Here is a 24,890-nt window from a genome sequence, read left to right on the forward strand (position 1 = left end):
CCGGTTTAGTACGGATCTATAAACTTTGAAATACAGATGGCTAATCTAAATGCTTAATTTAAATAAATAACTTATTCATGACCTTTAAACTGTCCACTACCATTATTTGGAAATGTTTAAAGTAGCTACCTCTCACACAGGAGAAACGGTACCATGCTGTCGGGGAACCTTTGTTGGTAAAATATACAGCTTTATCTGTTTTGAAGTAAAAAATGTTGCACACATAGGACACTCCATGTGGCAATGAATTAGAAGATTTGCAAACTAGCAGCAGGGGATAGTGTTTCTGAAGCAAAGTCCTTTACTAGAATCTGCAGGGTACTTCAAAATTGCTATTATTACTATCTATTAAAAATCACAGTGTTAAAAATGCATAGAATGCTCTACAAAAAGATTAATGTTATGGTTTATTCCTTGCTCCAAAGAATTTAAAACACAGTTCTGCCTCCAGAGATGTTGTTGTCATGCTCATGTAAGCCTGAAGGACCCAACAAAGTCAACAGAAGTTGCAGCATATGATAAAGAGCACAGCTGGGCACTGATTTTATATAGGCAAAGCAAGCAAAGAAATGCAAGAAAAGCAAGATATTCAGGTCTGAGAATTTTGACCCTGACTCCTCTTACAGTCTGGTTTAATTGCACTGCATGAAATCTCATTCTCATTGGGAGTCAATGGAAGTTTTATCATCTATTTAAATGCAAATTCAATTGACTTCAACGAATTTTCCCCAATTTAGTTGTACATGATACTTCCAATCATCATAATTTGGGCCTGTACACATGTAGCACTGCAAAATATATCATCTCAGCTGTTCTTCAGGTTATTTATCAAGGCAGTATAGCTGTAAATGTTGCTTTCATTGCTTTTGTAAATGTGTGGCATACGCATCTGTATATGTGTCTCTGTGTGTGTACGCATATTTGAAAGAAAGTACATGAGTAAATTTTGGAGGATAAAACTGTTTGGTTTTTAAATTTTGGCAGTACAGTTTTCTGGCACCCAATCATTGTCCAAACTGGTATACACAAAGAAATGAAACAAAAGGACTTACACCTCTTTGGTTTATATACTCAAGTAATGGGTTAAGAGGAAGATTCCCAGATATTTAATTTTGATTACAGTCCAAGTTCTCATTCACACATGTACACAAAATTCATAAAGATATGTGGTCTTCTCTATAGCAAGTCGGAGGCAACTTTAGACCCAGGAACAGCTGCAGCGAGAGGAGAATAAGGAGTATCACCCTACTTATTTTCCTTTAGTATTTCTTCATTATTTTGGAGCTGTACCAGCAGAACAGAAGCCTGTGCTGGCAAGACTTGGTAAATATCTTACTACTTCAGTACTCAATCATGACATCTGCAGGGCCACCACAAACTGTTGCATCAATAGGTATATGCATATTTAGTTACATTTTTAAATACATAGAACCTTTCTGAACTCTAATGTAAATATTCAATGTACTAAAGGCACGGGCATATACATGATATACAGGCAGCTAAGTAGTGTTGCAGCACAATGGCAGCTTTCCACTGTTCAATAACTCAATTTTTATCTAATTATCGCAAATTATAACATAATTTCTGAGCCAACAACATTGTTGTAACTGATTTTCTGCTTGAGCTGTACAAACACTAAAAACCACCTGAAACTGGCAAGCTCGTGTGTGTAATTGAAAAAAAAAAACAGTTTGTGGTAAACAAAGTGCGCCAAGGTTTTTCACCTGGAGCAAATTATTACAGCTGTTAACAAAACCTATTTAAATAGCTTTCATAATACATGAGAAACTGTTCAAATAGCTCTGTATGCGGCTCTTTAGCTTTGTCTCTGGGGAGTAGCTTGCTGAAATAAAGTGACCACAGAATTCAGTACTACAGGACTGGTGGCTCCTGTAAAGGGATAAACGTATTGCTGGTTTTCACAGTTGCAGGTTTTGAAAGACACACATGTACTTTGCATCAATGTCTCCAAAAAAAAAAGGAAAAAAGAGCCCACAACACTTCTTCAATTGATTTGCCCTTTGTCACTGTCACAGATACGTTTTCCCTATTTTGACAGGTAGTTGTAATTCTATTAGCAGCCTATCGACTTCCCCGTGAAATCGATCTGTGTTGGGCTAGCTGGGTCTTCTTAAACTAGCTGATTTATTGCTTCGGCCTGCTAAAAAAAAAAAAAAAAAAAAAAGAAAAAGAAGAAGAAAAAGAAGTTCTTCTGGCTCCATGGCAAACAAAGTACCTAAACAATGTCTGAAAATGAATAATTTTTGGCTTGGCTGATGGTTGTCTCAATGGCGGCTCAGATCACAGCTCAGATGAGCTGTGACCTTTCACCAGCGGTTTTGCTGAGACACCTGCTGATGCTGGTGTGTATAAATGATTGTCAATTTCCCTTATTAACTTACATGGCTGCCTCATGTATAAACTAGAAATCTCATTCACCCTAAATGTTCTCGGCATCAATCTATCGTGTTTACCTAATTTTGTGATTTCGCAGTGGGCTGCCCAACTGCCTGAAACTGGAGAACTGCTTGAAACACATTCAATGCCTATTTGCTCACGCAGACAGAAAATGGGGGCAGATGGGTGAATTTACAGTTGTTGGCATTCTATTTAGGTCAGAGAAAGAGGTTATCATCATACTCTTCTTAATCAGTGGCATCTGAAGAACTTCAATGATTCACCAGGGTCTAAAATGATGTCCTGGAATTTTAAATGATGTCCTGGTATCTGTCTTGGTTGCATTAATTCTTTCTTCTTTCCTCTGGGTCAGAAAAATAAATTACTTTTCTACTGGCCAAAAAGCAAGTTTATGTTGTTGCAGTTTGTTGTGTGGAGCTTTTCTGTTATCTATAAACATGAATTTTTGACTGACGATAAAAGGAGATAAAGAATATTTTTATGTACGTGGTTATCTTAACCAAAAGTCAGTTTCTGTCTGCTTTTCCTAATAGGCTGAGGAATCAAAGTAGAGATTTAAAGAGGAACAACTACTGTTTATAAACTAGAGTACCTCTCCTTTTTATATAGTTGTGGGGTCATTCATTTTTTCATTAATAATTGGTTAACCAATCCTGATCTATTCTTATATGTACTAGAAAGGGTTTCAAGAGTAAGTACAGAGATGCTGTATTGTAGGTGGTCATCAAGAAGGAAGCTGACTACCCCAAAATGTTGCTGCAGTGAGTTATTTTCCTTCCAGTCCTGGTTCCTTCCAACTCAATTCAAGATCCATTATGGATCTTAAAGAGTTCCTTAACACTGACTCAAAAGGTCCAATACCGAAAAGGAAAACTATCCAGCAGTTATATGACTTTTAAAAAGGAGGAAGATGCATAGAAGAAAGTACACAAGTTTGCACTGTAAGAAAAGGAAGAAAATTCAATAATGTCCACTTAAAAATAGAGTTAAATAGTACTTCTGGAGGTAGATATTAAGGTTGATACACTGTGCTTAGTGAAGAGAAAAAAACACCAAATCAAAGCAAGACTGAGACTAGCAGGGAAAGAAGAGTTATCTTGCAATACCTACAACAGAAAAAGCATCCAGAAGATCTGAAGCTCTACTTAGTCCTTTCAAATATTAAAGCCTAAAGAAAAATATGTCAGATCACAGCTCAAGCCAGCAGCTATTAGTAAGAGAGTGGTGGCAAGAGCGAACACAAACTGGAGGAATTTTCTCAGGTAGAATTCCAGGGAAACACCTCAGACCAGAGTGCTACAGGTACACTTAAATAAAAGAAACATTACCAGTGAAAAAAACACAGCCTGAAAAAAGGCAGTAGGAAAAAAGGAGGAGTGATTTCAGTGCAGCTTTCATACAGGACCACTCCAGCAGCCTCCATTCCATAAACAGAGCTCCCTGATGGCAAGACACCTCGAAAGACCTCAAACTGGCCAGTAAACAACCCCCTGCAGAGATGACAATGGGATCTACATAACATAATAGGACATGGACCTGTTGGAGAGGGTCCAGAGGAGGGCCATGGAGGTGATCAGAGGGCTGGAGCACCTCTCCTATGAAGACAAGCTGAGACAGTTGGAGTTGTTCAGCCTGGAGAAGAGAAAGCTCCAAGAGACCTTATAGCAGCCTTTCAGTATCTGAAGGGGGCCTACAGAAAAGATGGGGAGGGACTTTTTACAAGGGTATGTAGTGATAGAACGAGGGTAATGGCTTTAAACTGAAAGAGGGTAGATTTAGATTAGATATCAGGAAGAAATTTTTCACTATGAGGTTGATAAGGCATGGGAACGGGTTGCCCTGAGAAGTTGTGGATGCCCCATCTCTGGAAGTGTTCAAGGCCAGGCTGGATGGGGCTTTCAGCAATCTGGTCTAGTGGGAGTTGTCCCTCCCCATGGCAGGGGGGTTGGAACTAGGTGATCTTTAAGGTCTGTTCTGGTCTGTCTACCCCCATCACTGTTTTTTTCTCTGTGGGTGTGACACAGGCTAAGATTGTGTCAAAAGACAAGAAAATATTTCTCACCGGGACTTGGGGTGGAGATAGGAGATGAGGGGAGTGGCAGGAGGGAGAGAGTCTTCAAACCCCTATTTATTTTAAATCAAAGCATTCGTCTTCTCACTTGATTTTTTCTGTTGTTAGATGTAACAGCAGTTTTGTTACACAACAGGATGAGTGCCAGAGAACAGCCAGTGGGATCTTCTGGATAAAATTAAATTGGGTTACTCATTAATACGTGAGGGGCTGTCCTTTTGAGAATCTACAAAATACAATATTACTTGCAGAAGAAGACTTCTGTCATTCTGATAAACGACGACCATACATGGGACTCTCCACAGAAAACAAGGACTTGCCAACCCTGGCAGTTGCCCAACTACAGCATTTGACACTGACTTCAGCTGAGTATAAATATAGAATAGTGCATAATGGACATTGGCCTCTAACAGCACAGCAACCTCGAGTTGAATCCAGTTATAGAAAAACAGGTTCTAGGGGAGATTGTGTTGCTGCTGGAAGGTCACAAAAACCTGTTCTCCCTTCCCTCTCTTTTTGCAAAGGATGGGACCATAAAGCAAATGTTGGTATTTCTTGTCTTAGAGATATATGTAAGGATGTAAGACTGGAGAAACATAACAAATGAAACACGAACGTCAAGATAGCAGCAGGGCTTGTCAGTCCTAGGGATGGAAGGAAACCATAACACATCAACTTTACACAATTTAAAAAGGCAGCAGGTTCAAAATGAGTAAGAGGGCAGCATCAGCAAACTCCACCAATACCTGTGACACATCTTTGCCACATGGGGCATTCGTCATATATCCCTGAACAGTAGTCTATCTCTTGTAATGGTGAAGTTTATAGATCAAGTCTACCTGATTGGGTATCTGACTTCCACCTACATTTCAGGCACCAAAGTGGTGTTCATCCCATATTCAGGTCTAGACAGTGTAGATGTGTACATCTGAGTTTAACAGTGGAGTCCAGAAAGCAACTTGTTTGGCTGGCGTTTAATCAGGTGAATAAACACCATTGACCGTCTTGGTTAGATCAGCAGTGACCACAGCAGGAAACTAGGCATCTACTCAGTAGTAGACATCCCCACCTAAACTCAGGCAAAATTAGTGAAGCAGTCCTCTTAAAAGAAAGTGCCCGAGCTCTCTTAGTGGAGATGCCCTCTTGACGGATTTTAGGCTTAACTTAAAAGTCCTAGACAAAAAAAAAATTGTTAGGACTGGTAAGGAAACAATGCAGAAAGTGATTAATGGGGAGCTATAATCACAGTGTGCTTGATTTGTTTTGCAACACAGAAAAAATCCTCAAGTCAGGACTGCAGTAAACCTCATCCAGCTTTTGAAGGAAATACAGCCTGCTTGTCTTCACTGAACTGAATCCTCAACATGCAACAGTTAATTAAAGACTCCAAAAGTCTGTAAATACTTTGACGAATATTGATATATCAGCCTGAGATCCTCACTTGGCTAGTTGGCTAAGTCTTGTCTCATTTACTTCGGTGATGCTGAGAATGACTCTGGTGATTTCATCATCTTCAACTCCTAATAAAAGAGCTAGCCCAAGCGAAAAGATTTATAAAGAGGATCTTTCTGATATATAAACCAAAGAAATTACTTCTGAGAAAAGAAGGAAAATGGAATCTCTCACTGTACATGTCTACAGTTGGGAAGAATATTTCCCAAAGTCCTTTTCATTAAAATGAACAATAAAACAAAGGATCAAATTCAGAGCTGACTTTCAGCAGAGAAATATTAGGAAGAATTTGACTCTACTAGTCAAACTATTTATACCACTTAAACTAATCTGGCCTAAAATACTTAAAATATGGTCAGTTGGATGCTTAGTGTCTGATTCCTCACGCTATCACGTAAGATTTACATGGTGAGAAATATTTTTTCTATCCATTTTCCTAATTCCCAGTGCCACTGGCAGTAAAGCTGTAGATACCAATCATTTTTCAAATTACAGCTGAAATCTAACTCTGGTATCAGCTTTTATTACTTTCCTATCCACCTGATGTTAAACCTACCCAAAGGTTATAAACATAATACAAGCTGGCAAGCAAAGGTACATAATTAAGATGCATACAAAATACCCCATGCAGCAAGTAAATATTTTCTTTTTAATTGTATTATTACCTGGGTTTATGTTACTAAATTGCTACACAATTTCATATATAATTGATTTTCCAAGAAAAATATCACCAAAGTGATTCTGTAGTTCAAAACAGCATGAACTTAATAATTTACAATTTTTATCTCACAACTTACAGTGCTGCATGGGATTTAGTATGTTGAAAAAAATACTCCTTCATATTAACAGTCATTTTGAATGTAACATAAAAACTCAATGACTTTTTTTCCTCTGTATTTGTTAAGAACAACACTAACAGTGCCTCCTGTGAGGATATATTTTGTAGGTGCTTTTGCAGATTATGAAAACAGTTGTGAGGAAATATTTGGGTAAAGGAAGACAAAGCTCCAGGTAGCAATAGGCTTCATACCGAGTTGATAAATGCAATTAGGGATCAGAAGGATGAACAATTACTTCAGGGGAGTTTTGATACCAGAATGCAATATCAGATGATTAGAAAACTGGAAAAATATCATCTTTTTCCTATTGCAGAAGCACCCAGCAGCCTCAGCACAAGTGAGAAAACCATTGTGCTAGGGCAATGGATATTGCATGCCCTGAAGTGTTCACAGGCTCAGTAATCAAATAGGAGAAAGGAATATCTGCCTGATCTTGAGAAACTATAAAGCTACATTACCCCAGCACAATGCAAGGAGTACTGTGAAGAGTTAAAATGAAGGAGATCTGAGGGAGATCCTTCTTGCCTCAGAGGGTTTGAGATGGGTGGAAAACATTTGCTCCCGTGCAGGAGAACAGACCCAGAACCCACCACGACAGTTCTGATGAAGAGGTAGAAGCATTTCACAGCCACTTTCAATGAAGGAACTACGAATTTACCAATGTTAATATCTTGCCAAACCAATTATAGCAATATCACAGGGTTTGTGTTACTAATTGCCAGAATTTCTCCTGTAATTGATTGTCAGAGAACAATATCGCTGGCAGCTAGATGCTGAGCACCTCAGCGCGCTACCGACTGCACTGAGCTCCCATTGACTACAGAGGATGCGCAGCCTCCCCCAGACCGCAAGGCATGGAATGGGTCTTTGCAGTCCTTCAGAGGTGAAAGAAAAATTAAACTGAACTTAGTAACTTTACCTCTGATGTGGTCTCTTAGAACTTGGAGGAAAAAGCAATGGTATAATAAAACATGTGCTGATTAGCTGAGCAATTCTAACTCAGTTATTGTTTCCATTATGTGGCTAATATCCTCTTCTGAACAGGCTTGATTTTTTGTATCTGTTTGAATTAGAGTCAATTTGTGGTATGAGATTGGTATTATTTATTGAATGCTACACTCAGCTGCAAAGTTAGAAGTATGACAAGCTTCTATGAATTTAATTACACTACTGTGAGACACAGGCTTGTATAGATGCTATAAATTAAGTTTAGCAAATATGATTGGTGTGGTGAATGGTCAAATGGAGGTTGCCAGCTCCATGAAGTTGCTTTAGTCATTTCAAAAGCTTTATGGACTGTTGTTTTGACCTGAGTCAACCAGACTTTTGGGACTTGCTTATTTTGTGCAGGTAAACATTCAAAATCAAGTCAGCTTTATCTAAATATGTAAGGCTAACCTGAGCCTGAATATGTTCAAACTTAGAGGCAAGTTAGGATTCAGTACCACTGAGCAATGTGACTGTGCAGCACTAACATTTAAAGCTGCAGAACTTTTTTCATTACTAAAAATACTTAGTATTCCGAAAGGCAGAATAAATTTGATAGCAATAAACATTAGCGCTTTTTTTCTATTTTGTCTAAGCCCTTCTGCCCTAAGTGCTACAGACAGTTTCTCTCTCTTCTTGTTCCAATATGTAATTGACCACTCTGCCCAATGTCCTTTTCTACCTTTTGATTTTTCCCCTGGCTGCTAATAGCATACACCATTTTACAGACCTTCAGTCTATTAACCGAGTGCCTGACCTTGTGGGATGCTGAACACCTGCTGGAATACACTCAGCGCCCGTAATTCTCATTGATTTCATTAGGAGGAGAGAGAACTTGCTCCCTCCCAGGTCATTTGGGCTGACGAACAAAACCTCACCTGTAAAGACAGAGCTCTCGGTGGACTCGTGCGGTTCCAAAAAGTCAGACCAACACCAGAGGTAGCTGTTTCCAAAGCACCCAGCCTGGGACCAGTGCCAGACAATATTAATTGTCAAGAAATACAAATTAGGAGTACAGCTACTCTTCATTTCTTACACAGTCAGTGGTAGGAAACGTTAAGACATGCCCCACTGGGTCTCACCAGGGATCCGTCTGGCCCAGTACCATGCCTCTGACTCACGCAAGAAGAGAGATACTACTAAGGACAGCCTACAAGCCAGGCGGCTTTCTACAGTCTCTTCTTCGTGTACCCCCAGCACCCACAGCTGTTGCTGTAGGCGTGATGGAAGGTACATTCCTGCCTCTGATATTGTCCTCTCCAGCTGAAGCATCCCACATCTGCTAACCCCTCCTCGTCAGGCAGCTGCCCCACCCTATTAATTACTCTACTCACCCTTCTCTGCATCTCCTCTAGCTCTCCTATGGCCCCTAATGCTCACAAATGGGGCACACCAAAGGTATAACAGCAAAATGGTGCCTTCTGCCTTGTTCTGAGGGATGGAGGCCCTGAGCTGCAGAGCTTTGTGTTTATGCCAGTGACCCTGGGAGCTGTCGCACCTACAGCAGCCATGCACACCCAAGCCAGTCACACCAACCTCCTTTTAGGGAGAGGCTCTCTTCAGACATGAGTCATCTGATTTTTTTTGTTTTGTATTTTAAGATAAAATAAACAGCACCTTCTAGGTGCCTGCTCCTTGCCGATGCCTGTAAAGGTAGACTACACGGCTAAGGCAGGTATAGGCACCTGGGCTGCGGCTGCGTACAGCTGACCAGAAGAATCTCAGAGGCCTGGAGCATCTCTCCTACGAAGACAGGCTGAGAGAGCAGGGGTTGTTCAGCCTGGAGAAGAGAAGGTTCTGGGGAAACCTTATTGCAACCTTCCAGTACCCAAAGGGGGCCTACAGGAAAGATGCAAAGGGACTCTTTATCAGGGAGTGTAGGTAATAGTTTTAAACTGAAAGAGGGTAGATTTAGATTAGATATTAGGAAGAAATTTACTGTGAGGGTGGTGAGACACTGGAACGGGTTGCCCTGAGAAGTTGTGGATGCTCCTTCCCTGGAAGTGTTCAAGGCCAGGCTGGATGGAGCTTTGAGCAACCTGATCTAGTGGAAGGTGTTGGAACTAGAAGGGGGGTTGGAACTAGATGATCTTCAAGGTCCCTTCCAACTCTAACCATTCTATGATTCTGCAATTCTACGAATCTCTCCCAGCGTGTCTCTGATTTCCAAACCTGCTCCCTGCCTCCTTGTGTGGGGACTGGGGGAGAAGCAGTCTAAGGGGGGAGGTCCTGAAGCATCATCTAGTGAATTAAAACTTGCTTTGACCGAGGAAGAGGTTAGAGAAGAAAGGGAGATATTCTCAGCATAGGTTCATCCAGGCTTCAGGTTTTCTTGGCAGGTGTGGCTTGTTTAAAAGGGAGTTTCTTTGGCAAAAAAAAAGGAGCATTTGAAGTGTTAAGTTTGCACAGTGATGTGAATGAGAATGTAAACTGGTGATAAAGGAATATTGAAATATGCTCTAGTGAAGATTGAGACTAAGAAAGAACAATGAAAGGGTGATAGGCAGATAAATACCACTTTCTTTTGCTTTGCCCTTTCCTGGAGAGCATGTTTTTCATTTCAGGAATATGACTAGTTTATAATGAATTGTGGGAAGTGACAGATAGAGAGAAGAAAAGACTGAGTGCTAACCGCTATCCCACCAATTATTTTGTGCCCCAGTCACTACTGGAAGAGTGACTCATCCTGCTCTAGTTTATATGCATAAATTTGGCACTACTCAAGAAAACCATTTTGAGGGTTCAGTTCAAAAAAAGGGAAAAAAGGGTTAGTATATGAAGAGATAAAATACTACCACTGCACTCCAGTCCAGCCTTGTCTTGAGTATCCTCAAAGCTTGCACAGTGAATTAACCTCCAGTAAGACCTTTCATGTGTGATTTATTAGGCATCTTGCTTTGGTTTTAGTGAACTTTCCTGTGAGGGAGCATGTTATAATCAACTTTGAAACACAGAGTTAGTCACAACCCCTAACTATGGAGACACAACCATTTCTCCATAATATTTACTTACTGGCTTATTTATTTGCAATTCACAGGGTAGTAAACTAATAATAAGCTCCCACTAAGTCACTGAAAGTGATAATATCCTTTCACTGACATCACTAAAACGTATAATCATGAACTATAAAAGTTTAAAAACCTGGAAACTGCAAAGATCAAAGGTGAAAGCTAAGAAGTATATATTAGAAATAACAACAGATGGCCCCAGAATAAAAACAAATGAACTCATTTCTAGAGCTCTGCTGCCATTCGTAAGCCATTTACACTGGGAGTTTCTAGTTTATGACTTAACTGGGCCCTTACAGAGAAATAAAATCTCGCATTCACTATGGAGCCATCATCTGTATCAAATTCTTTATGTAACTTTTATCAAATTATAAATGTAACAACTACTTGCAATTTTTTTTTTTAATTTTAAGATGTATTTACCAGCAACCATTGGCTTTCATGTGGTTTGTTAGGTACAAACCTGCAGAACAGCGTTCACCTCATAACAGGATAGAGCATGTACCGATATTCAATCACAAATGCAGTGCTGACACTCCTTACAGGCTCCTTTGCTGTAGAGTGCTCCTGTTTATCAGGTCCAGCCAAGACTGCTGCAACCTTCCCAGGAGACATAAAATAAGCAACGAAGAATGGAGAACAGTATGCCTTGTGCCAACTGCTATCCCTTATGATCTTTTCTCTTCCCCTTTGTAACCAAATAAGTAAAACCAGAGGTCATCATAAGTAATACAGCTGTCCACACGCACTGTTTACTTTGCTGTTCCTTTGGTTTTTTGTTTGTTTTTTTTTCCCTAACTCTAGAGAGAGATAGTTTGGAACATTATGTCACTTGAGAGTTGAGATATAAAGAACTGTATGAAACTGTATATTACTATAAAAGCCTCTGGTATTCACAATGTATGTTTTCCATTTCTTTTCTATTTCTAATGTTCTCTTTCAGACTATTTAGCTAAAGCTGTGGATCTCCTCATCTGTTCCACCTTCTCACCGGAAGGATTCCAGTCTACAAGGGAACAGGAACCAGCAGCACAAAGAATCATCAATGAAAAACTCAGACCTGAAATATTTAGACTGCTGAAGGATATTAGCTGGGTCCTACCAGGGCATTTATTAGGACAGATGTCTCCTAACTTCCATTCCTGACACTATCAGTGTATGCAAAGTGTTTAATACCTTGCAGGCACATACAGTGCCTCACAGGAACAGTGTGACTGTAGCATTTACAGAACCTCCTAAAAAGTCATTTTAACTGGAGCATCGCACACTTTGTGGCTCCTTAGGCCAAGCCCACGGTACACATGGGAGACTCCTTGACATCTCCTTTCCCTACCTCTATCAGGAATGCCTGTATGCTGTATACTCTCCTCACAGCCATCTTTATTCAAATGCATTTCTGAAAATTCCTGCTATGCCACCATCACTGTTTTTTCCTGTCTTTTTGACTGTGGAATAAATATTTCAGGGAGTCAGCTCTTCAAACTGTTTCGGGAGGATAAGCACAGCTGACATGGACAGTATAATTATTTTGGAAGAAGTGAGTGATTGCTATCAACCTGTCCTTTGGTCTATAAACAACTAGAGAAGTGAGTAAAGCTGCTGAATCTGCTAATCATGTGCCATGTACTCACATTTTCTCTTCTCTTCTCTTCTCTTCTCTTCTCTTCTCTTCTCTTCTCTTCTCTTCTCTTCTCTTCTCTTCTCTTCTCTTCTCTTCTCTTCTCTTCTCTTCTCTTCTTTTTTTTTCTCCAATTGTTACCTGAAAGCAATAGAGGTTTTCCACCAATAATTGAGAATGTTCCCTGAAATGCTATGAGCTGCTGTGCAGAAGTTTGTTGTTATAGACAAAGGAATAAAGAAGCTTATTTTGTTGAGATAAGAAACAAAACAAAGTGTACTTTTTCCTCCCCTAAACAAAGCATTTTTAAGAGCAGGATGGAGGATGCTTAAATCAATAACCATTAAGAGGCACAAAGCTGCTAAAAGAATATATCTTTGGAGAAAGAAATTATCAGGCTTGAAGTAGAAATTAGTGGATAAAATTCTATTTATGCAGGAGGGGTCCAGATTAGATGATCCTAATAGGTCTTTTTGGCATTGCAGTCTGAGAAACTACGGAACATGAGAACAAATGAAATCAATACTGCTCATCCTTGTCACAGTTTTACAGAACACTTCCCCTGTGACACAAAGCTTCAATCCTTCACTTCTTGCATTGAATTTATTTTTGTTCCACATACAGTTTATTAGATGAAGGTTTTCATATTGTCAAAATAATGTTTTTGATGACTTAATTTCCAAGTTCTTCTCTTCTTTCCAAAAGGAAATATAGAAGAGAGTAAACACAACAGCCACAACAGCTGACAGCATTGTCAAAGAGGACATACGGGCAGGAAGGGTAAGTAACGCCCAGGGCTGGGGGATGCTCAATAGCCATTAGAGTAACCATTAGAGCCTGGAAGCTGCCTCATAGGAAAATAAGAGCCATATTTGACTGAGATCATCCAAGGAATGGGAGGCAATAACCTGATCCTATGGACACCCATGGGAATTTTGCCAATCATTGAGGTGAGCTTTAAACAATCGAACACTGAATACTTTCATTGCCACAAGAAAAGCATTACCAATATGGAACTGGTTCCTGCTTAGGTCAAAACTAAAGGATATTTAGTCAAGGAAATATATAGTCTCAAATAACTGGAAATCTTACTCTCCATCCCCTAACGACTAGACCTTGGGGAAAATCCTATTTCTCTGCAAAAGATGGAGGGACCATTCCCTGCTATCCCTCCATGGTCAGGTAACAGTCCCCTTCCTGCTTGGCTGGTGTGCTCTAGAGCTGCTCCAAGAAAAACAGCTGTTGCACCCTGCAGCTTGGCCTGGAGAAGGTAACACATCAACGGCCAGTGTGGTGGCCATACACCATTTATTCCTTCCCCTGTTCCCACCCTAGCGGGTTACCATGCACTTGCCCTAGAGCTAAGCAAACACTTGCACACCTGCCCCAGAAAGGCTATTTCGCTTCTTGCAAACAATCTTCGGAGTGTGCACAAACATTCCATGCTGCTACTGGAACAGTTCAGGCGACATATGTTTTTCCAGGAAACTTACTTTGTGCTGTGTTTTAGCATAGCTGACCAAGTATCAGAATACTTACATAAACGTACACAGCTACCAGTTTGGCTTCTCTAGGTTCTTCTTCATCTTAGGGTTAAGAGCAGCATGACATATGCCTCGCATTTCTTCTTAAATTCCATAAAGGATATCTAAATACATGTAATCCCTCTGTAACGTGATGACACAGGAGATATTACTGTGCTTGGGATGTAACAATATATTGCTTCTCTTCACTGGTGATATTTCAAAGCCTTTGAATTAGAAATACCCCCACTTTTTTCCATTTTTCCTTTTTATTTTAGGCAACAGATTACTTGCAAGTCAAAAATCATCTATTAGCCATTTGGAAAGGAGGAGTGCACAGTTCTGGACTGTAGTGTTTTCACGCCATAAATTGCATTCCTCAGCAAAATGAAGCTGAGATTTCCTCACAAATAAGAGCACTGTGATATGAATGCATTCATCACAGATGGGGGCTCGTTCAAGATCTTGCAAGCATAATTTTCAGCATGAAATTGACTATTGGAATTTCATTAAGCTTAAAATTAACACAATTTCTTTCCAAACAGTATTAATCATAATGACAAGAGTTCAGCTTCTGATTACTCTGGGAGTATACATTCATCACACATTTGCAGCCTAAATAGAAACTTATCATACTCACCACAGTTTGTTGCCAATTGACAAATATATTACTGAAACAAAATAAAAATTAAGTTGCAGCTTGAAGTGATAAAAACAATATTATAGTCAATATTTCACCCATGGTTGAAAAACCTGACTTATGTAAAGGTGTCTTATCAGATATCAGAGGCATGAGGAGACAAACAGCATCTAATCCCTCTGTGGAGTAACTTCAATAAACTTCACTGTAGTTATATCGCTACCAGGATTAGCTCACAAACTTTGAATTAAAATATGAACCATGCTCTGACAACACAATTGTAATTTTTTCATTATTTTACTCCTTGATGAGAGAAAGAAATTGTGCAGAATCCAGGAGCAGAAAAATAATTGTTACATTTGTAATTCTCCAATTACGGCTTATGGGGACTGCTTCTCAGCCATCTCTTCACTCCCATGAAGGTTTTATAACAAGGCTTTTGAATAAAACAAGTGTTTTCAGTAGCAGCAGCAACGTAATGACGTACTTTTGCGAGGAAGGTATTTTCATTTTGCTTTGATTCATGTCTCAATTTATGGAGAATCAGCCTCCTATTTTTTCAGATAGCTTAATCCTTACTTATGGTCTTGGTTTAAGTGGATACAAAGAAAAAAACCCTCCTAAGATTGGTCTTTTGTATTTCCACTCCTCCCTTGAAGTACTGTTTGAAAGAGGGCATACTTTAAAAGGAATAAAGTGTTAAATAGAGAAGAAAAGCAAATCTTCTTGTATATTCTGCTCAGCCTGATCTACCCTCATAGGGGTCCAGGCTGACCAAAAATGTCGTCTTTGCATCTCTATGTAGGCTGAGACAGTGGGCTCTGAACTCAGCTGCAAGGTATCATATGCCAGCTGACCACTTGGTCAGGTCAGCATGAAAGGATGGCTAAGGGTTTCTAGGTCCATTTGCTTTACAGTTGATGTTCACTGCTTTGGAAAAGCATAAAAATTAGCAGTTCATAAATTTTCCCAAGAAAGGTGGCTGACCCTCTCCCTGATTTTACAAACTATTGTGCACAAAGTTTCTGCACCCAAACTTACGTCAGATAAAAACAGGAATCAAAATGTAGAGCTGGCCAAGATGACATAATTGATTCATAAATCACAAGGCTAGATGATAGGATAGGATAGGATAGGATAGGATAGGATAGGATAGGATAGGATAGGATAGGATAGGATCAGTTAGCCTGACCTTTCATTTCCCCACAGAACTTTAACAACTGATTCCTGCATCAAGTCTATAATGTCTCAGTGAGCCATAGCCCATCGTGGAGAAAAATATCCACTATTGATTCGAAGACATCAAGCAATTGAAAAGCCATCATATTCCAAGTTAAATTGTTTTATGGATTAATCACCCTCAATACTAAAAACACACATTTTATTTGACCATCTTATTTTCTGACTATTGGATCCCATTATGGCTTTTCCACTGCGTTAAAGACTCATCTCCACAAATATCTTCCTTACATAAGTGTAAATCATAATCAGTTCACCTCTTAATCTCTTCTTGGAGAATCAAAATACAGCAAGCTTCTTACATCTCTAAATTTATGGTATATTTATAGACTTGAAACTATCTTTGTTAGATCTTGGTGAAAGATCTGTCGTGAGGGCAGTAACATTCCCCTGGTTTTCGGTATCCTTCTTGAAGATATCCTGGCCTGATTTATTATTATACCGGTAAATATCTCCCCAGCATTGAACAATGTGAAACACCGGTTTCCCATTCATACTTGATATTCCTTCTTTACAAACCTAAACGTCGTGTTTGTCCTCTATTCTTAGCACGTCCCAGTGAGTTCCCCATTCAGTGGCTAAGCATAACATGAACCCTAGCCTTTTTCAGTTACACTGCATTATAGGATATAACACTTGATTTTTCTTACCATAATTGGCCCACTTTTGCTAACTTTACTCACAGAAAGCTGTGCAAAGTGGCATGAGTTGTTCTGATTAAGTCAATGAAACTCTGCTATCTAAAAAGGCACCACTCAAAGAGCCAGGTCCCAACCAGCATGAATGAACAGAGTTCTCCTTGCCAACGCATGGCATGACACCATCTGACACCAATGCAAAATTTGGCCTCAGTAAGGTATTTTACAGCCATTCGTATAGCCGTTTCTCCCTGAATCTTTCACATCCTTTTCAACCAGGTAGGACAGAAAAAGGGTCAATAGTTGAACTGAGTTTCCTCCAAATACAATGGAAAAGTAGGTAGATGACCTGCCTGTCAGCTTCTATGAGACCTAAACTGCTGGCTTGAAGGCTCAGCCAAGCGCTAGGTAAGCAGGATACTGCACAGAGTTGATGCCCTTTAGTGGAGTAAAACTTAAATGCTTCTGTTTAACACTTCATCCCATCACAGCAGCAAAAATACTAAGAAAAAACATCATCTAACTTACGGCATACTTATCTTTACCTTTATACAGCCCAGTGCAACACCACAGGCTTTTCTTTCTTTATCCTGATGGTTACTTTAAGTTCTGACAAAAACACATTCTTGTAACATGCCCCTTTCTAACCTGATAAGCTTTTCAGCTCTAGAAATCCTTCTGGTTAATAAGGGTCATCAGCAGGGACTAAGGAGGGACAAAGAGGGATTTTAATGTGAAATCAGAGACACCAGTGAGAAGCAAGACACTTGAGAAGTCTGCCAATGTTCGTGCCATAGAAAATAATGGACCTACATTTAAAAATTACAGCCCTATTAAAGCATGGAGATATTGCACTAAAGGTGTTAAAATAACCAATTAAACATGCAGTTTTACTCCTGCAAAAATACAGAGCATTTCTGTGGAAAAAAATACCACTGACAAGAATTCACCATGACTGCTAGAAATCAAAATAAATAAATAGCTCTAATTGGAAAAGGAATGCTTCAGACCACAGTGCAGAGTTTTGTAGGCAAAGCGAATCTGTTAGCCAGTCTTTTAATAAGCCCACATTGTACTGGATTCAATTTAGCTTTTCTGTGAACATGGACATAACCTGTTAATAATTTAACACACCTCTGGCAAAGCAGGAATGCTGTAAATAAAATGTAAACAAATAAAACAAAAGCAGTACTTTCTTTTTGCAACTAGATGGCAAATTAATGGAAAAGATTGCTATCTCTACACAAAGTCTGAAAATGCTAAACACTCAGAAATCACGAGACCCAAAACTTAAGATTCCAAGAGAGCTATTAGCTTTATCATATTGCATAATATATATGACATGTTTTTCTTCTGGAATGGTTTCTATGTTAAGTGTGTGCTCTCAGGCCTCCTCAGCCACATTGCTGTGGGAATTTCACTTTATGAAATCCTTCACTGCATTTCACCACCTTTCTTTCTCTAATTTTTTTTTCTATAGACAGAAGCAATGCATATGTGATATATGTTCTGAACGGACGATCGAGGAACACGAACGCATGATCAAACCCGAGCTTTCATACAAGCAATTGTAGGTATTGCATGTTAGATGGGAGAAAAAAAATATAATGTATTTATTTAAATGAAGAACTAGCAATAGCTCATAATTGTGTCAGGGGTGGAAGAGAACGTTGCATCAGTTAATCTACTTCAGCGTGTTAAAAGTTTTACTTGCTGACTATTCCAAGCTTTGCCCTGAGTGAAGGCGATGGAGGCTGCAGAGCGTCGGCCCACGCAGGCCTGAACAGCCAGCTGCCGGAGTCACTCACTGCGCTCCTAAATTTCTCTGTCTCAGCGGGCTCCTAAGGCTAACCCAGGCCACAACGCTGGCAATCTGCTCTATATAAATTTGCTACGTTAACAAGAGCAGCGTAGCCATGTCAGGCTAACGCCAGCTAGAGGGGGGTAAATGGCATACGCAGTGTGCCAGCATGGAAGACTCTTCTTCCCACATGCCCGCTGAGGCTGGCTGGGCTGCGGGCAGCTCTGTGCACCGTCCCTTCCAAAGGCTCACAGGCAGTGGCTTGGGTTGACCAGGACGTCCGACCTGCTCCCTCCTGACCGCCAACGGGGACCCAGCCCAGCCACTGGCTGTCCCCCATTCTCAGGGTGGGACGGCATCCCTCATCTCCGCACGCGGCGCCGGCGTTCAGCGCGCAGCCAGCCCAGGCACCTTCTTCAACCTGAAGTTCCCCCCAGATTATTTCCTGTGCCCTTCCATCCTGCTCTTCTCAGGCTAGAAGCGGCTCACAGACCCGGGGAAATCTCAGCTGCCGGCACATTTCTGGCTGCCTTTGTCAGGCTCCCGCAGCGCTGCAGGTTTGCAGACCCCTTTTGAACAGCCCTGGAGGTCAGCCCCGCTCCATCTCTGAGGAAGGCAGTCTGAGGAGCGCGGGGATCCTCCATGGGATAATTCCCCTATTTGTCAAGCTCTCGTTACCTTCCTTCCATAAATCTTTCCGGTTTCCTTCCCACACAGATGTGGCTCCCTGCCTCAGCCGTTAAACTTCCACGGAAGGTAAAACTTCAAGTTTACTTATATTCTGCCACTTGGAGGAAAGCAAAGATTTGATTATTAAATTGAGCCCTATAATCCGTAACCATGTAATTGTATGTTACGCCAGTGACTTCTGTTAACAACTGAACTGAGGCAGAGGCGCCGGGCTGACACGGAGACAGGGGCGGCTGCTGCTGGGAAAATGGGGGGAAAAACAGGCAGCGAGGAGCGGGGGGAGGGAGGAGAGAGGAGCAGTGACGAGAAATATGTGAGTCCTGGAAAAGCAGTAATGGAGAGCTGCTGGGAAAGCAGTGGGGGTGAAGACAGACTGGTGAAGGAGGCTTTGTGGCAGTGCTGTGATGGGAATCCTGGCAGAGCCTGCCAGAGTAGATGGTTAATGTCAAGGCACCCAGAGAGACCACAGTAGGGAAATCCAAGGACTGGAGCATTGGTTTGGTAGTTTGTTTCCCTGAAAAATTCTCACCTACACTAGGAGGAAATCTGGGAAGTTGAAAAAAGTCAGTCAAGTGTGTCATGTCCTTTTAGATGCACACCTCTACCAGATGAGGAAGAGTTTTAGTCAACCAGCAGTGCAGGGACACGTGGCAGGAGAAAGGCAGATAAAACCTTTGCTGAGGAACTAGAGCAGAAGCAGAAAGAAGCTCCTGAGCTGCTGCCCGCTGGCTTGTCTGGTCCTGGAGAGCCCACACAGGGTTGTGGTGGGTTCATGTATACAGGGATGGAGATGCTGTGGGAAGACGGAGGGGCCAGATGTGAAGACCAAGCAGGAAAGGCAGGATTTGCCCGCAGTGTTGTGAGCCTTGCCAGACATTTGGGCTGAGCTTTGTTACAGTGTCGAAGATTGTGTGCTCCCCATATGGTGATAAGCTCACACAAGCAGCAGTCAAGGCACTGGAACATGTCTGCTCTTCTTATTTCCTTTATATTATACGTCCTTTCCCATTAGACATGAGAGGATCCCATTTCCATCTCAGGATGCATGAGTGAGAACAAGGACAGAAAGATAAGAGAATTGGGCAAAGCTTCATCCCTCTGTTTTTTATTACCCTTGTCATCTATCAAGAGACTGACTGCTTTTCTTGCTTTTGCTTTTTTTTTCTTTTTCCTCCAGCGTATTTGTAAATGTTATTTACTTATTGTCACTAGCTCCTTCGGGCTGTCTACTTTAATTTTATATCACAAATTGTGACCAGGAGCATTTTGTTTCTGCTGCTTTCTTTATTAATTTGGATCTTACTGCTTCAGCAACAATAAAGAGTTCTTCAGCCCTCCCATAATTTTTTCTCCATTTTGGACCAAAATCTCACAGGAATAACCCCCCAGTGGGGTTAGGAAGGAACTGTGGACATCACTATGGCATACTCACACTTCCGATTCACATCCTGGTCCCTTTTACATAGAAGAAAAAATTATGCAAGAATATCATTATCAGCACTTTCACATTTCTCTTTGCATCACTAAGCACAACCGTTGGCTCATTATTAAAAGATATTTATATTTTGCTAGCATTTAGAGTCTCTCTTCAGTTATATACACCTACAAACAATGCTTCACCCTTAAAGCACTTGTCCTGGTTCCGGTGGGGATAGGGTTAACTTTTCCTGGTATTCCATGCCATGTGAGCCACGCCCACCCTGAGCTGCCGGGGGAGGGGGCAGGAACTTGCTGCTTAAAAGCGGGCTGGGGCGTCCCGGGTCCGGCCGGTCGGCGAGCGGCGGGGAGCGGCGGAGCGGTGGTCCCGTAATCGCGTTTGTATATTCCCCTGTCCGTGTTGTTGTTGTTTGCCTGTTCCCTTTGCTGTTCTGTTAAACTGCTTTTGTCCCAACCCAAGAGTCTTGCCTTTTCTTACGATCCTTCCTGTGTTAGGAAGGCACGTGCGAGCGGCACGTGGTTCTTTGTTGCCATCTGAGGCTAAACCACGACAGTCCTTTTTGGCGCCCAACGTGGGGCTTGAAGGGTTGAGATAACGACAGAATCCAACTAGAACGTGGAAAAAACGGTTTTGGTTTTTTTTCTTGTATGCATTTATCTTATTAGGTAAGTAGTCACTGGTCATCATGTTGCTTGGTTTGTTCTCATGGCTGTGTTACATAAATTCCTATATGGCTTATGTACTCCCTGCGATGCTGTTTACCATGTCTGGAAGAGGGATGAGGATTATCATTCTGCTGTCCTGTGCGATATCTGTTTATGATATGATAACATCACTGTTCAGACGGTTATTTTGGGGTGTTTATGTGGTTTTGTTGTCCTGTCCGTACATTGGACACAGTCTCTCAGAATTTGTTAATAATTTCCCCAGCCCTTTTGCCTCCCTTTTCTCCTTCGGGTCAGGTATGACAGCTTTTGAGAATCTTGAATATCCTTGGGATACTCAAACTAGTGTGTTCCTAGTGCTATGTCTCCTGAATACGTTCCAGGTCTTGTTTAGGGTTAAGCGACTATTTAAGACTACCACCCGGAGATCTGCTCCGAGGCTGGATAGTCAGGGGTGGCATGGCATGTGGGAGAGCATGGGCAGGTACCTAGAGAACTACTCGCCTCCAATGGTCTGGGACTTCACCCCTGAACAATTACAGGACCCTGATAAAGTGGTAGAATATTTGAAGGGAAAATGTTGTGGCTATTCTAGAGAGGCACAACTCACCGCGCTGTGCTGGGCCCTGGCCAGTATCTACCAGGCACTGCTCAGAATTATGCAGCACCCTCAAGGGGAAGAGATGGAAACCAGACCGGCGGCCCCTGCGGCGGCCCCTGCGGCGGCCCCTGCGGCGGCCCCTGCGGCGGCCCCTGCGGCGGCTGCTGCAACCCCTGCGGCGGCCCCTGCGGCGGCCCCTGCGGCGGCTGCTGCAACCCCTGCGGCGGCCCCTGCGGCTGCTGCAACCCCTGCGGCGGCCCCTGCGGCTGCTGCAACCCCTGCGGCGGCCCCTGCGGCTGCTGCAACCCCTGCGGCGGCCCCTGCGGCTACTGCAACCCCTGCGGCGGCCCCTGCGGCTACTGCAACCCCTGCGGTAGCCACTGCCACTGAACCAGAGAACCAACCCGTGCCGGTATCAGTTGCCCCCATACAGAAGAAGAAGTACACAAAGAAATCAGTTCGCTTAGTAAGAGATGATGATGAACCAGGGCCATCACGAGAGCAGGAGGAAGAGGCAGAACCAGAGATAATTACTCGATCCCTATCCTTGAGTGAGCTGCGGGATATGCGAAAAGACTTCAGCCGACTTTCAGGCGAGCACATTGTCACCTGGCTGCTCCGGTGCTGGGATAATGGGGCCAGTAGCCTGGAATTAGAGGGTAGGGAGGCCAGGCAGCTGGGATCCCTGTCTAGGGAAGGCGGCATTGACAAGGCGATTGGGAAAAAGACCCAAGCCCTCAGCCTCTGGAAACGACTCCTGTTAGGCGTGAGGGAGAGGTACCCCTTCAGTGAGGATGTTGTATGTCAGCCAAGCAAGTGGACTACCATGGAAAGAGGTATCCAGTACCTGAGAGAATTAGCCGTGCGGGAGATGATTTACTATGACTTGGACAATGCCGACTTACCCACAGACCCTGATGAGGTGCGATGCACAAGGCCCATGTGGCGGAAGTTTGTACGGAGCGCACCATCGTCATATGCCAACTCCCTGGCAGTAATGGAATGGAAAGGTGAAGAGGGACCAACGGTGGATGAGGTAGCTGGCCGGCTCCGGCGATATGAAGAAAGTCTCTCTTCCCCCCTTGTCTCAGCTGTGGAGAAACTGTCGCGGAAGGTCCAGCAACTTGAAGAGAATATGTTCTACTCCCCACCTGCACGGGCCAGCATCTCAGCTATTAGAAGCAGGCATTTCCCCACTCAAGAGAGAGAGTACAGAGGGTACACACCACGAGGCACCCTGTGGTTCTACCTGCGGGACCACGGAGAGGACATGAGGAAGTGGGATGGACGACCTACTTCGATCCTGCGGACACGGGTACAGGAGTTGCAAGGAAGGACAACCACAAAAGGGGATCCCTCCAGGAAAAGTGCCGCCCCAGTTTCCAGTGGGCCGTTCCCCAGACAAAGCAGAAGGCCTGATCTTGCTTCTGATCCTCTTGAAGGAACTTCCAAGTCATTTATGCAAGAAGTGAGTAATGGATACTATGACGAGTATTAGGGGGGCCCTGCCTCCGGCCAGGTGGAGGAAAGGGACAACCGGGTTTATTGGACGGTGTGGATTCGATGGCCTGGCACATCAGACCCACAGGAGTATAAGGCTCTAGTGGACACGGGTGCGCAGTGTACTTTAATACCATCAAGCTATAGAGGGGCAGAACCCATTTGTATTTCTGGGGTGACAGGGGGATCCCAAGAGTTGACTGTACTGGAGGCAGAAGTGAGCCTAACTGGGAATGAGTGGCAAAAGCATCCCATTGTGACTGGCCCAGAGGCTCCATGCATCCTTGGTATAGATTACCTCAGGAGAGGGTATTTTAAGGACCCAAAAGGGTACCGCTGGGCCTTTGGCATAGCTGCTTTGGAGACAGAGGAAGTTAAACAGTTGTCTGCCTTGCCTGGTCTCTCGGAGGATTCTTCTGTTGTGGGGTTGTTGAGGGTCAAAGAACAACAGGTGCCGATTGCTACCACAACGGTGCATCGGCGGCAGTATCGCACTAACCGAGACTCTCTGATTCCCATCCATGAGCTGATTCGTCAACTAGAGGTTCAAGGAGTGATCAGCAAGACTCGCTCACCCTTTAACAGTCCCATATGGCCGGTGCGAAAATCTAATGGAGAGTGGAGGCTAACTGTAGACTATCGTGGTCTGAATGAAGTCACGCCACCGCTGAGTGCTGCCGTGCCGGACATGCTAGAACTGCAGTACGAACTGGAGTCCAAGGCAGCCAAGTGGTATGCCACGATTGATATAGCGAATGCATTCTTCTCAATCCCTTTGGCAGCAGAGTGCAGGCCACAGTTTGCTTTCACTTGGAGGGGCGTCCAATACACCTGGAATCGACTGCCCCAGGGGTGGAAACACAGCCCCACCATTTGCCATGGACTGATCCAGACTGCACTGGAACAGGGTGAAGCTCCAGAACATCTGCAGTACATTGATGACATCATTGTATGGGGAAACACAGCAGAAGAAGTTTTTGAGAAAGGGAGTAAAATAGTCCAAATCCTTCTGAATGCTGGTTTTGCTATAAAGCGAAGTAAGGTCAAGGGACCTGCGCAGGAGATCCAGTTTTTAGGAATAAAATGGCAAGATGGACGCCGTCAGATTCCAATGGATGTGATCAACAAAATAGCAGCTATGTCTCCACCAACTAGTAAAAAGGAAACACAGGCTTTCTTAGGTATTGTGGGTTTTTGGAGAATGCATATCCCAGATTACAGTCAAATTGTAAGCCCTCTGTATCAAGTAACCCGGAAGAAGAATGATTTTAAATGGGGTCCTGAGCAACGACAAGCTTTTGAACAAATCAAACAGGAAATAGTCCATGCAGTGGCCCTGGGGCCAGTCCGGGCAGGACAAGATGTAAAAAATGTGCTCTATACCGCAGCCGGGGAGAACGGCCCTACCTGGAGCCTCTGGCAGAAAGCACCAGGGGAGACTCGAGGTCGACCCCTAGGGTTTTGGAGTCGTGGATACAGAGGATCCGAAGCCCGCTACACTCCAACAGAAAAAGAGATATTGGCAGCATATGAGGGGGTTCGAGCTGCTTCGGAAGTAGTTGGTACAGAAGCACAGCTCCTCTTAGCACCTCGACTGCCGGTGCTGGGTTGGATGTTCAGAGAAAGGGTCCCCACCACACATCATGCAACCGATGCTACATGGAGTAAGTGGATTGCACTGATCACGCAGCGAACTCGAATGGGAAACCCCAGTCGCCCAGGAATTCTGGAAGTGATCATGGACTGGCCAGAAGGCAAGGAT

General features: G+C 42.8%; 1 long non-coding RNA gene across 1 annotated transcript in view; it reads right to left on the reverse strand.

Annotated features, from left to right (window-relative positions):
- LOC141741147 (uncharacterized) overlaps nt 1-24,890 on the reverse strand; it is a 67,363-nt gene that overhangs the window by 20,012 nt on the left and 22,461 nt on the right. The window contains exon 2 of the long non-coding RNA XR_012586289.1: nt 12,373-12,534. This is a non-coding gene — a long non-coding RNA (uncharacterized LOC141741147). The remainder of the gene's footprint in view (nt 1-12,372; nt 12,535-24,890) is intronic.

The sequence above is a fragment of the Larus michahellis genome, chromosome 3, assembly GCF_964199755.1.
Source record: "Larus michahellis chromosome 3, bLarMic1.1, whole genome shotgun sequence".
In the NCBI taxonomy this organism is placed as follows: Eukaryota; Metazoa; Chordata; class Aves; order Charadriiformes; family Laridae; genus Larus; species Larus michahellis.